Source organism: Pantherophis guttatus, chromosome 3 (genome assembly GCF_059756535.1).
Source record: "Pantherophis guttatus breed Tessera chromosome 3, ASM5975653v1, whole genome shotgun sequence".
In the NCBI taxonomy this organism is placed as follows: Eukaryota; Metazoa; Chordata; class Lepidosauria; order Squamata; family Colubridae; genus Pantherophis; species Pantherophis guttatus.
The window spans coordinates 117,904,097-117,915,977 of NC_142065.1; positions in this window are offsets into that span (position 1 = coordinate 117,904,097).

Consider the following 11,881-nt stretch of genomic DNA (forward strand, 5'->3'; position numbering starts at 1 on the left):
CTCTGTAAAAAGTTACGTGTTGTGGCTGAAATGAGCCCAACTGCCAATTCTGAGATGCACTTTGGTCTAACTCCTCAGGGAAAGCTCGTACTTGAAAATTGAAGGCGTTTTTGTGCTTTTCAGACTGTGACGAGCATGAATATGTGTTTCTTCTGCAAATCTGAGTTCTGTGTCAAAAGTTATGTTTTCTGGCTGAATTTGGCCCTACTGCCAATTCTGAGATGCACTTTGGTCTAACTCCACAGGGAAAGCTCGTACTTGAAACTTGAAGGCGTTTTTGTGCTTTTCAGACCGTGAGGAGCATAAACATGTGTTTCTTCTGCAAATCTTAGCTCTGTGTCAAAAGTTACGTTTTTTGGATGAATTGAGCCCTACTGCCAATTCTGAGATGCACTTTGGTCTAATTCCTTTGGGAAAGCTCGTACTTGAAAATTGAAGGCGTTTTTGTGCTTTTCAGACCGTGAGGAGCATAAACATGTGTTTCTTCTGCAAATCTGAGTTCTGTGTCAAAAGTTACGTTTTCTGGATGAATTGAGCCCTACTGCCAATTCTGAGATGCACTTTGGTCTAACTCCGCAGGAAAAGCTCGTATTTGAAAATTGAAGGCGTTTTTGTGCTTTTCAGACCCTGAGGAGTATAAATATGTGTTTCTTCTGCAAATCTGAGCTCTGTGTCAAAAGTTACGTTTTCTGGCTGAATTGAGCCCTACTGCCAATTCTGAGATGCCCTTTGGTCTAACTCCTCACGGAAAGCTCGTATTTGAAAATTGAGGTCGTTTTTGTGCTTTTCGGACCATGAGGAGCATGAATATGTGTTTCTTCTGCAAATCTGAGCTCTCTGTAAAAAGTTACGTGTTCTGGCTGAAATGAGCCCTACTGCCAATTCTGAGATGCCCTTTGGTCTAACTTCCCAGGAAAAGCTCGTATTTGAAAATTGAAGGCGTTTTTGTGCTTTTCAGACCTTGAGGAGCATGAATATGTGTTTCTTCTGCAAATCTGAGCTCTCTGTAAAAAGTTACGTGTTCTGGCTGAAATGAGCCCTACTGCCAATTCTGAGATGCACTTTGGTCTAACTCCTCAGGGAAAGCTCGTACTTGAAACTTGAAGGCGTTTTTGTGCTTTTCAGACTGTGACGAGCATGAATATTTGTTTCTTCTGCAAATATGAGCTCTCTGTCAAAAGTTACGTGTTCTGGCTGAAATGAGCCCTACTGCCAATTCTGAGATGCACTTTGGTCTAACTCTCCAGGGAAAGCTCCTATTTGAAAATTGAAGGCGTTTTTGTGCTTTTCAGACTGTGACGAGCATGAATATGTTTCTTCTGCAAATCTGAGCTCTGTGTCAAAAGTTACGTTTTCTGGCTGAATTGAGACCTACTGCCAATTCTGAGATGCACTTTGGTCTAACTCCCCAGGAAAAGCTCGTATTTGAAAATTGAAGGCGTTTTTGTCCTTTTCAGACTGTGACGAGCATGAATATGTGTTTCTTCTGCAAATCTGAGTTCTGTGTCAAAAGTTACATTTTCTGGATGAATTGAGCCCTACTGCCAATTCTGAGATGCCCTTTGGTCTAACTCCTCACGGAAAGCTCGTATTTGAAAATTGAAGTCGTTTTTGTGCTTTTTAGACCATGAGGAGCATGAATATGTGTTTCTTCTGCAAATCTGAGCTCTCTGTAAAAAGTTACGTGTTCTGGCTGAAATGAGCCCTACTGCCAATTCTGAGATGCACTTTGGTCTAATTCCTCTGGGAAAGCTCGTATTGAAAATTGAAGTCATTTTTGTGCTTTTTAGACTGTGACGAGCATGAATATGTGTTTCTTCTGCAAATCTGAGCTCTGTGTCAAAAGTTTCGTTTTCTGGCTGAATTGAGCCCTACTGCCAATTCTGAGATGCACTTTGGTCTAACTCCCCAGGGAAAGCTCGTACTTGAAAATTGAAGGCGTTTTTGTGCTTTTTAGACTGTGAGGAGCATGAATATGTGTTTCTTCTGCAAATATGATCTCTCTGTAAAAAGTTACATGTCCTGGCTGAAATGAGCCCTATTGCCAATTCTGAGATGCACTTTGGTCTAACTCCACAGGGAAAGCTCGTACTTGAAACTTGAAGGCGTTTTTGTGCTTTTCAGACCGTGAGGAGCATAAACATGTGTTTCTTCTGCAAATCTGAGCTCTGTGTCAAAAGTTACGTTTTCTGGCTGAATTGAGCCCTACTGCCAATTCTGAGATGCCCTTTGGTCTAACTCCTCACGGAAAGCTCGTATTTGAAAATTGAGGTCGTTTTTGTGCTTTTCGGACCATGAGGAGGATGAATATGTGTTTCTTTTGCAAATCTGAGCTCTCTGTAAAAAGTTACGTGTTCTGGCTGAAATGAGCCCTACTGCCAATTCTGAGATGCACTTTGGTCTAACTCTCCAGGGAAAGCTCGTACTTGAAAATTGAAGGCGTTTTTGTGCTTTTCAGACTGTGACGAGCATGAATATGTGTTTCTTCTGCAAATCTTAGCTCTGTGTCAAAAGTTACGTTTTCTGGCTGAATTGAGCCCTACTGCCAATTCTGAGGTGCACTTTGGTCTAACTCCCCAGGGAAAGCTCGTACTTGAAAATTGAAGGCGTTTTTGTGCTTTTCAGACTGTGACGAGCATGAATATGTGTTTCTTCTGCAAATCTGAGTTCTGTGTCAAAAGTTATGTTTTCTGGCTGAATTTGGCCCTACTGCCAATTCTGAGATGCACTTTGGTCTAACTCCACAGGGAAAGCTCGTACTTGAAACTTGAAGGCGTTTTTGTGCTTTTCAGACCGTGAGGAGCATAAACATGTGTTTCTTCTGCAAATCTGAGTTCTGTGTCAAAAGTTACGTTTTCTGGATGAATTGAGCCCTACTGCCAATTCTGAGATGCATTTTGGTCTAACTCCGCAGGAAAAGCTCGTATTTGAAAATTGAAGGCGTTTTTGTGCTTTTCAGACCTTGAGGAGCATGAATATGTGTTTCTTCTGCAAATCTTAGCTCTGTGTCAAAAGTTACGTTTTCTGGATGAATTGAGCCCTACTGCCAATTCTGAGATGCACTTTGTTCTAACTCCCCAGGGAAAGCTCATACTTGAAAATTGAAGGCGTTTTTGTGCTTTTCATACTGTGACAAGCATGAATATGTGTTTCTTCTGCAAATCTTAGCTCTGTGTCAAAAGTTACGTTTTCTGGCTGAATTGAGCCCTACTGCCAATTCTGAGATGCCCTTTGGTCTAACTCCACAGGGAAAGCTCGTACTTGAAACTTGAAGGCGTTTTTGTGCTTTTCATACTGTGACAAGCATGAATATGTGTTTCTTCTGCAAATCTGAGCTCTGTGTCAAAAGTTACGTTTTCTGGCTGAATTGAGCCCTACTGCCAATTCTGAGATGCCCTTTGGTCTAACTCCTCACGGAAAGCTCGTATTTGAAAATTGAAGTCGTTTTTGTGCTTTTCAGACCATGAGGAGCATGAATATGTGTTTCTTCTGCAAATCTGAGCTCTCTGTAAAAAGTTACGTGTTCTGGCTGAAATGAGCCCTACTGCCAATTCTGAGATGCACTTTGGTCTAATTCCTCTGGGAAAGCTCGTACTTGAAAATTGAAGGCGTTTTTGTGCTTTTCAGACCGTGAGGAGCATAAACATGTGTTTCTTCTGCAAATCTGAGTTCTGTGTCAAAAGTTACGTTTTCTGGATGAATTGAGCCCTACTGCCAATTCTGAGATGCACTTTGGTCTAACTCCGCAGGAAAAGCTCGTATTTGAAAATTGAAGGCGTTTTTGTGCTTTTCAGACCCTGAGGAGCATAAATATGTGTTTCTTCTGCAAATCTGAGCTCTGTGTCAAAAGTTACGTGTTCTGGCTGAATTTGGCCCTACTGCCAATTCTGAGATGCACTTTGGTCTAACTCTCCAGGGAAAGCTCCTATTTGAAAATTGAAGGCGTTTTTGTGCTTTTCAGACTGTGACGAGCATGAATATGTTTCTTCTGCAAATCTGAGCTCTCTGTAAAAAGTTATGTTTTCTGGCTGAATTTGGCCCTACTGCCAATTCTGAGATGCACTTTGGTCTAACTCCACAGGGAAAGCTCGTACTTGAAACTTGAAGGCGTTTTTGTGCTTTTCAGACCGTGAGGAGAATAAACATGTGTTTCTTCTGCAAATCTGAGTTCTGTGTCAAAAGTTACGTTTTCTGGATGAATTGAGCCCTACTGCCAATTCTGAGATGCACTTTGGTCTAACTCCGCAGGAAAAGCTCGTATTTGAAAATTGAAGGCGTTTTTGTGCTTTTCAGACCTTGAGGAGCATGAATATGTGTTTCTTCTGCAAATCTTAGCTCTGTGTCAAAAGTTACGTTTTCTGGATGAATTGAGCCCTACTGCCAATTCTGAGATGCACTTTGTTCTAACTCCCCAGGGAAAGCTCATACTTGAAAATTGAAGGCGTTTTTGTGCTTTTCATACTGTGACGAGCATGAATATGTGTTTCGTCTGCAAATCTGAGCTCTCTGTAAAAAGTTACGTGTTCTGGCTGAAATGAGTCCTACTGCCAATTCTGAGATGCACTTTGGTCTAACTCCTCAGGGAAAGCTCGTACTTGAAACTTGAAGGCGTTTTTGTGCTTTTCAGACTGTGACGAGCATGAATATGTGTTTCTTCTGCAAATCTGAGTTCTGTGTCAAAAGTTATGTTTTCTGGCTGAATTTGGCCCTACTGCCAATTCTGAGATGCACTTTGGTCTAACTCCACAGGGAAAGCTCGTACTTGAAACTTGAAGGCGTTTTTGTGCTTTTCAGACCGTGAGGAGCATAAACATGTGTTTCTTCTGCAAATCTGAGTTCTGTGTCAAAAGTTACGTTTTCTGGATGAATTGAGCCGTACTGCCAATTCTGAGATGCACTTTGGTCTAACTCCGCAGGAAAAGCTCGTATTTGAAAATTGAAGGCGTTTTTGTGCTTTTCAGACCTTGAGGAGCATGAATATGTGTTTCTTCTGCAAATCTTAGCTCTGTGTCAAAAGTTACGTTTTCTGGATGAATTGAGCCCTACTGCCAATTCTGAGATGCACTTTGTTCTAACTCCCCAGGGAAAGCTCATACTTGAAAATTGAAGGCGTTTTTGTGCTTTTCATACTGTGACGAGCATGAATATGTGTTTCTTCTGCAAATCTTAGCTCTCTGTAAAAAGTTACGTGTTCTGGCTGAAATGAGCCCTACTGCCAATTCTGAGATGCCCTTTGGTCTAACTCCCCAGGAAAAGCTCGTATTTGAAAATTGAAGGCGTTTTTGTGCTTTTCAGCCCTTGAGGAGCATGAATATGTGTTTCTTCTACAAATCTGAGCTCTCTGTAAAAAGTTACGTGTTCTGGCTGAAATGAGCCCTACTGCCAATTCTGAGATGCCCTTTGGTCTAACTCCCCAGGAAAAGCTCGTATTTGAAAATTGAAGTCGTTTTTGTGCTTTTCAGACCATGAGGAGCATGAATATGTGTTTCTTCTGCAAATCTGAGCTCTGTGTCAAAAGTTACGTTTTCTGGCTGAATTGAGCCCTACTGCCAATTCTGAGATGCACTTTGGTCTAACTACACAGGGAAAGCTCGTCCTTGAAACTTGAAGGCGTTTTTGTGCTTTTCAGACTGTGACGAGCATGAATATGTGTTTCTTCTGCAAATCTGAGTTCTGTGTCAAAAGTTACGTTTTCTGGATGAATTGAGCCCTACTGCCAATTCTGAGATGCACTTTGGTCTAACTTCCCCGGGAAAGCTCGTACTTGAAAATTGAAGGCGTTTTTGTGCTTTTCAGACTGTGACGAGCATGAATATGTGTTTCTTCTGCAAATCTTAGCTGTGTGTCAAAAGTTACGTTTTCTGGCTGAATTGAGCCCTACTGCCAATTCTGAGATGCACTTTGGTCTAACTCCACAGGGAAAGCTCGTACTTGAAACTTGAAGGCGTTTTTGTGCTTTTCAGACCGTGAGGAGCATAAACATGTGTTTCTTCTGCCAATCTGAGTTCTGTGTCATAAGTTACGTTTTCTGGATGAATTGAGCCCTACTGCCAATTCTGAGATGCACTTTGGTCTAACTCCGCAGGAAAAGCTCGTATTTGAAAATTGAAGGCGTTTTTGTGCTTTTCAGACCCTGAGGAGCATAAATATGTGTTTCTTCTGCAAATCTGAGCTCTGTGTCAAAAGTTACGTGTTCTGGCTGAAATGAGCCTTACTGCCAATTCTGAGATGCACTTTGGTCTAACTCTCCAGGGAAAGCTCCTATTTGAAAATTGAAGGCGTTTTTGTGCTTTTCAGACTGTGACGAGCATGAATATGTTTCGTCTGCAAATCTGAGCTCTCTGTAAAAAGTTACGTGTTCTGGCTGAAATGACCCCTACTGCCAATTCTGAGATGCACTTTGGTCTAACTCCTCAGGGAAAGCTCGTACTTGAAACTTGAAGGCGTTTTTTTGCTTTTCAGACTGTGACGAGCATGAATATGTGTTTCTTCTGCAAATCTGAGTTCTGTGTCAAAAGTTATGTTTTCTGGCTGAATTTGGCCCTACTGCCAATTCTGAGATGCACTTTGGTCTAACTCCACAGGGAAAGCTCGTACTTGAAACTTGAAGGCGTTTTTGTGCTTTTCAGACCGTGAGGAGCATAAACATGTGTTTCTTCTGCAAATCTGAGTTCTGTGTCAAAAGTTACGTTTTCTGGATGAATTGAGCCCTACTGCCAATTCTGAGATGCACTTTGGTCTAACTCCGCAGGAAAAGCTCGTATTTGAAAATTGAAGGCGTTTTTGTGCTTTTCAGACCTTGAGGAGCATGAATATGTGTTTCTTCTGCAAATCTTAGCTCTGTGTCAAAAGTTACGTTTTCTGGATGAATTGAGCCCTACTGCCAATTCTGAGATGCACTTTGTTCTAACTCCCCAGGGAAAGCTCATACTTGAAAATTGAAGGCGTTTTTGTGCTTTTCATACTGTGACGAGCATGAATATGTGTTTCGTCTGCAAATCTGAGCTCTCTGTAAAAAGTTACGTGTTCTGGCTGAAATGAGTCCTACTGCCAATTCTGAGATGCACTTTGGTCTAACTCCTCAGGGAAAGCTCGTACTTGAAACTTGAAGGCGTTTTTGTGCTTTTCAGACTGTGACGAGCATGAATATGTGTTTCTTCTGCAAATCTGAGTTCTGTGTCAAAAGTTATGTTTTCTGGCTGAATTTGGCCCTACTGCCAATTCTGAGATGCACTTTGGTCTAACTCCACAGGGAAAGCTCGTATTTGAAACTTGAAGGCGTTTTTGTGCTTTTCAGACCGTGAGGAGCATAAACATGTGTTTCTTCTGCAAATCTGAGTTCTGTGTCAAAAGTTACGTTTTCTGGATGAATTGAGCCCTACTGCCAATTCTGAGATGCACTTTGGTCTAACTCCGCAGGAAAAGCTCGTATTTGAAAATTGAAGGCGTTTTTGTGCTTTTCAGACCTTGAGGAGCATGAATATGTGTTTCTTCTGCAAATCTTAGCTCTGTGTCAAAAGTTACGTTTTCTGGATGAATTGAGCCCTACTGCCAATTCTGAGATGCACTTTGTTCTAACTCCCCAGGGAAAGCTCATACTTGAAAATTGAAGGCGTTTTTGTGCTTTTCATACTGTGACGAGCATGAATATGTGTTTCTTCTGCAAATCTTAGCTCTCTGTAAAAAGTTACGTGTTCTGGCTGAAATGAGCCCTACTGCCAATTCTGAGATGCCCTTTGGTCTAACTCCCCAGGAAAAGCTCGTATTTGAAAATTGAAGGCGTTTTTGTGCTTTTCAGCCCTTGAGGAGCATGAATATGTGTTTCTTCTACAAATCTGAGCTCTCTGTAAAAAGTTACGTGTTCTGGCTGAAATGAGCCCTACTGCCAATTCTGAGATGCCCTTTGGTCTAACTCCCCAGGAAAAGCTCGTATTTGAAAATTGAAGTCGTTTTTGTGCTTTTCAGACCATGAGGAGCATGAATATGTGTTTCTTCTGCAAATCTGAGCTCTCTGTAAAAAGTTACGTGTTCTGGCTGAAATGAGCCCTACTGCCAATTCTGAGATGCACTTTGGTCTAATTCCTCTGGGAAAGCTCGTACTTGAAACTTGAAGGCGTTTTTGTGCTTTTCAGACCGTGAGGAGCATAAACATGTGTTTCTTCTGCAAATCTGAGTTCTGTGTCAAAAGTTACGTTTTCTGGATGAATTGAGCCCTACTGCCAATTCTGAGATGCACTTTGGTCTAACTCCGCAGGAAAAGCTCGTATTTGAAAATTGAAGGCGTTTTTGTGCTTTTCAGACCCTGAGGAGCATAAATATGTGTTTCTTCTGCAAATCTGAGCTCTGTGTCAAAAGTTACGTGTTCTGGCTGAAATGAGCCTTACTGCCAATTCTGAGATGCACTTTGGTCTAACTCTCCAGGGAAAGCTCCTATTTGAAAATTGAAGGCGTTTTTGTGCTTTTCAGACTGTGACGAGCATGAATATGTTTCTTCTGCAAATCTGAGCTCTCTGTAAAAAGTTACGTGTTCTGGCTGAAATGACCCCTACTGCCAATTCTGAGATGCACTTTGGTCTAACTCCTCAGGGAAAGCTCGTACTTGAAACTTGAAGGCGTTTTTGTGCTTTTCAGACTGTGACGAGCATGAATATGTGTTTCTTCTGCAAATCTGAGTTCTGTGTCAAAAGTTATGTTTTCTGGCTGAATTTGGCCCTACTGCCAATTCTGAGATGCACTTTGGTCTAACTCCACAGGGAAAGCTCGTACTTGAAACTTGAAGGCGTTTTTGTGCTTTTCAGACCGTGAGGAGCATAAACATGTGTTTCTTCTGCAAATCTGAGTTCTGTGTCAAAAGTTACGTTTTCTGGATGAATTGAGCCCTACTGCCAATTCTGAGATACACTTTGGTCTAACTCCGCAGGAAAAGCTCGTATTTGAAAATTGAAGGCGTTTTTGTGCTTTTCAGACCTTGAGGAGCATGAATATGTGTTTCTTCTGCAAATCTTAGCTCTGTGTCAAAAGTTACGTTTTCTGGATGAATTGAGCCCTACTGCCAATTCTGAGATGCACTTTGTTCTAACTCCCCAGGGAAAGCTCATACTTGAAAATTGAAGGCGTTTTTGTGCTTTTCATACTGTGACAAGCATGAATATGTGTTTCTTCTGCAAATCTTAGCTCTGTGTCAAAAGTTACGTTTTCTGGCTGAATTGAGCCCTACTGCCAATTCTGAGATGCCCTTTGGTCTAACTCCACAGGGAAAGCTCGTACTTGAAACTTGAAGGCGTTTTTGTGCTTTTCATACTGTGACAAGCATGAATATGTGTTTCTTCTGCAAATCTGAGCTCTGTGTCAAAAGTTACGTTTTCTGGCTGAATTGAGCCCTACTGCCAATTCTGAGATGCACTTTGTTCTAACTCCCCAGGGAAAGCTCATACTTGAAAATTGAAGGCGTTTTTGTGCTTTTCAGACCGTGAGGAGCATAAACATGTGTTTCTTCTGCAAATCTGAGTTCTGTGTCAAAAGTTACGTGTTCTGGCTGAAATGAGCCTTACTGCCAATTCTGAGATGCCCTTTGGTCTAACTCCTCACGGAAAGCTCGTATTTGAAAATTGAGGTCGTTTTTGTGCTTTTCGGACCATGAGGAGGATGAATATGTGTTTCTTTTGCAAATCTGAGCTCTCTGTAAAAAGTTACGTGTTCTGGCTGAAATGAGCCCTACTGCCAATTCTGAGATGCACTTTGGTCTAACTCTCCAGGGAAAGCTCGTACTTGAAAATTGAAGGCGTTTTTGTGCTTTTCAGACTGTGACGAGCATGAATATGTGTTTCTTCTGCAAATCTTAGCTCTGTGTCAAAAGTTACGTTTTCTGGCTGAATTGAGCCCTACTGCCAATTCTGAGGTGCACTTTGGTCTAACTCCCCAGGGAAAGCTCGTACTTGAAAATTGAAGGCGTTTTTGTGCTTTTCAGACTGTGACGAGCATGAATATGTGTTTCTTCTGCAAATCTGAGTTCTGTGTCAAAAGTTATGTTTTCTGGCTGAATTTGGCCCTACTGCCAATTCTGAGATGCACTTTGGTCTAACTCCACAGGGAAAGCTCGTACTTGAAACTTGAAGGCGTTTTTGTGCTTTTCAGACCGTGAGGAGCATAAACATGTGTTTCTTCTGCAAATCTGAGTTCTGTGTCAAAAGTTACGTTTTCTGGCTGAATTGAGCCCTACTGCCAATTCTGAGATGCACTTTGGTCTAACTCCGCAGGAAAAGCTCGTATTTGAAAATTGAAGGCGTTTTTGTGCTTTTCAGACCCTGAGGAGCATAAATATGTGTTTCTTCTGCAAATCTGAGCTCTGTGTCAAAAGTTACGTGTTCTGGCTGAAATGAGCCTTACTGCCAATTCTGAGATGCACTTTGGTCTAACTCTCCAGGGAAAGCTCCTATTTGAAAATTGAAGGCGTTTTTGTGCTTTTCAGACTGTGACGAGCATGAATATGTTTCTTCTGCAAATCTGAGCTCTCTGTAAAAAGTTACGTGTTCTGGCTGAAATGACCCCTACTGCCAATTCTGAGATGCACTTTGGTCTAACTCCTCAGGGAAAGCTCGTACTTGAAACTTGAAGGCGTTTTTGTGCTTTTCAGACTGTGACGAGCATGAATATGTGTTTCTTCTGCAAATCTGAGTTCTGTGTCAAAAGTTATGTTTTCTGGCTGAATTTGGCCCTACTGCCAATTCTGAGATGCACTTTGGTCTAACTCCACAGGGAAAGCTCGTACTTGAAACTTGAAGGCGTTTTTGTGCTTTTCAGACCGTGAGGAGCATAAACATGTGTTTCTTCTGCAAATCTGAGTTCTGTGTCAAAAGTTACGTTTTCTGGATGAATTGAGCCCTACTGCCAATTCTGAGATACACTTTGGTCTAACTCCGCAGGAAAAGCTCGTATTTGAAAATTGAAGGCGTTTTTGTGCTTTTCAGACCTTGAGGAGCATGAATATGTGTTTCTTCTGCAAATCTTAGCTCTGTGTCAAAAGTTACGTTTTCTGGATGAATTGAGCCCTACTGCCAATTCTGAGATGCACTTTGTTCTAACTCCCCAGGGAAAGCTCATACTTGAAAATTGAAGGCGTTTTTGTGCTTTTCATACTGTGACAAGCATGAATATGTGTTTCTTCTGCAAATCTTAGCTCTGTGTCAAAAGTTACGTTTTCTGGCTGAATTGAGCCCTACTGCCAATTCTGAGATGCCCTTTGGTCTAACTCCACAGGGAAAGCTCGTACTTGAAACTTGAAGGCGTTTTTGTGCTTTTCATACTGTGACAAGCATGAATATGTGTTTCTTCTGCAAATCTGAGCTCTGTGTCAAAAGTTACGTTTTCTGGCTGAATTGAGCCCTACTGCCAATTCTGAGATGCACTTTGTTCTAACTCCCCAGGGAAAGCTCATACTTGAAAATTGAAGGCGTTTTTGTGCTTTTCAGACCGTGAGGAGCATAAACATGTGTTTCTTCTGCAAATCTGAGTTCTGTGTCAAAAGTTACGTGTTCTGGCTGAAATGAGCCTTACTGCCAATTCTGAGATGCCCTTTGGTCTAACTCCTCACGGAAAGCTCGTATTTGAAAATTGAGGTCGTTTTTGTGCTTTTCGGACCATGAGGAGGATGAATATGTGTTTCTTTTGCAAATCTGAGCTCTCTGTAAAAAGTTACGTGTTCTGGCTGAAATGAGCCCTACTGCCAATTCTGAGATGCACTTTGGTCTAACTCTCCAGGGAAAGCTCGTACTTGAAAATTGAAGGCGTTTTTGTGCTTTTCAGACTGTGACGAGCATGAATATGTGTTTCTTCTGCAAATCTTAGCTCTGTGTCAAAAGTTACGTTTTCTGGCTGAATTGAG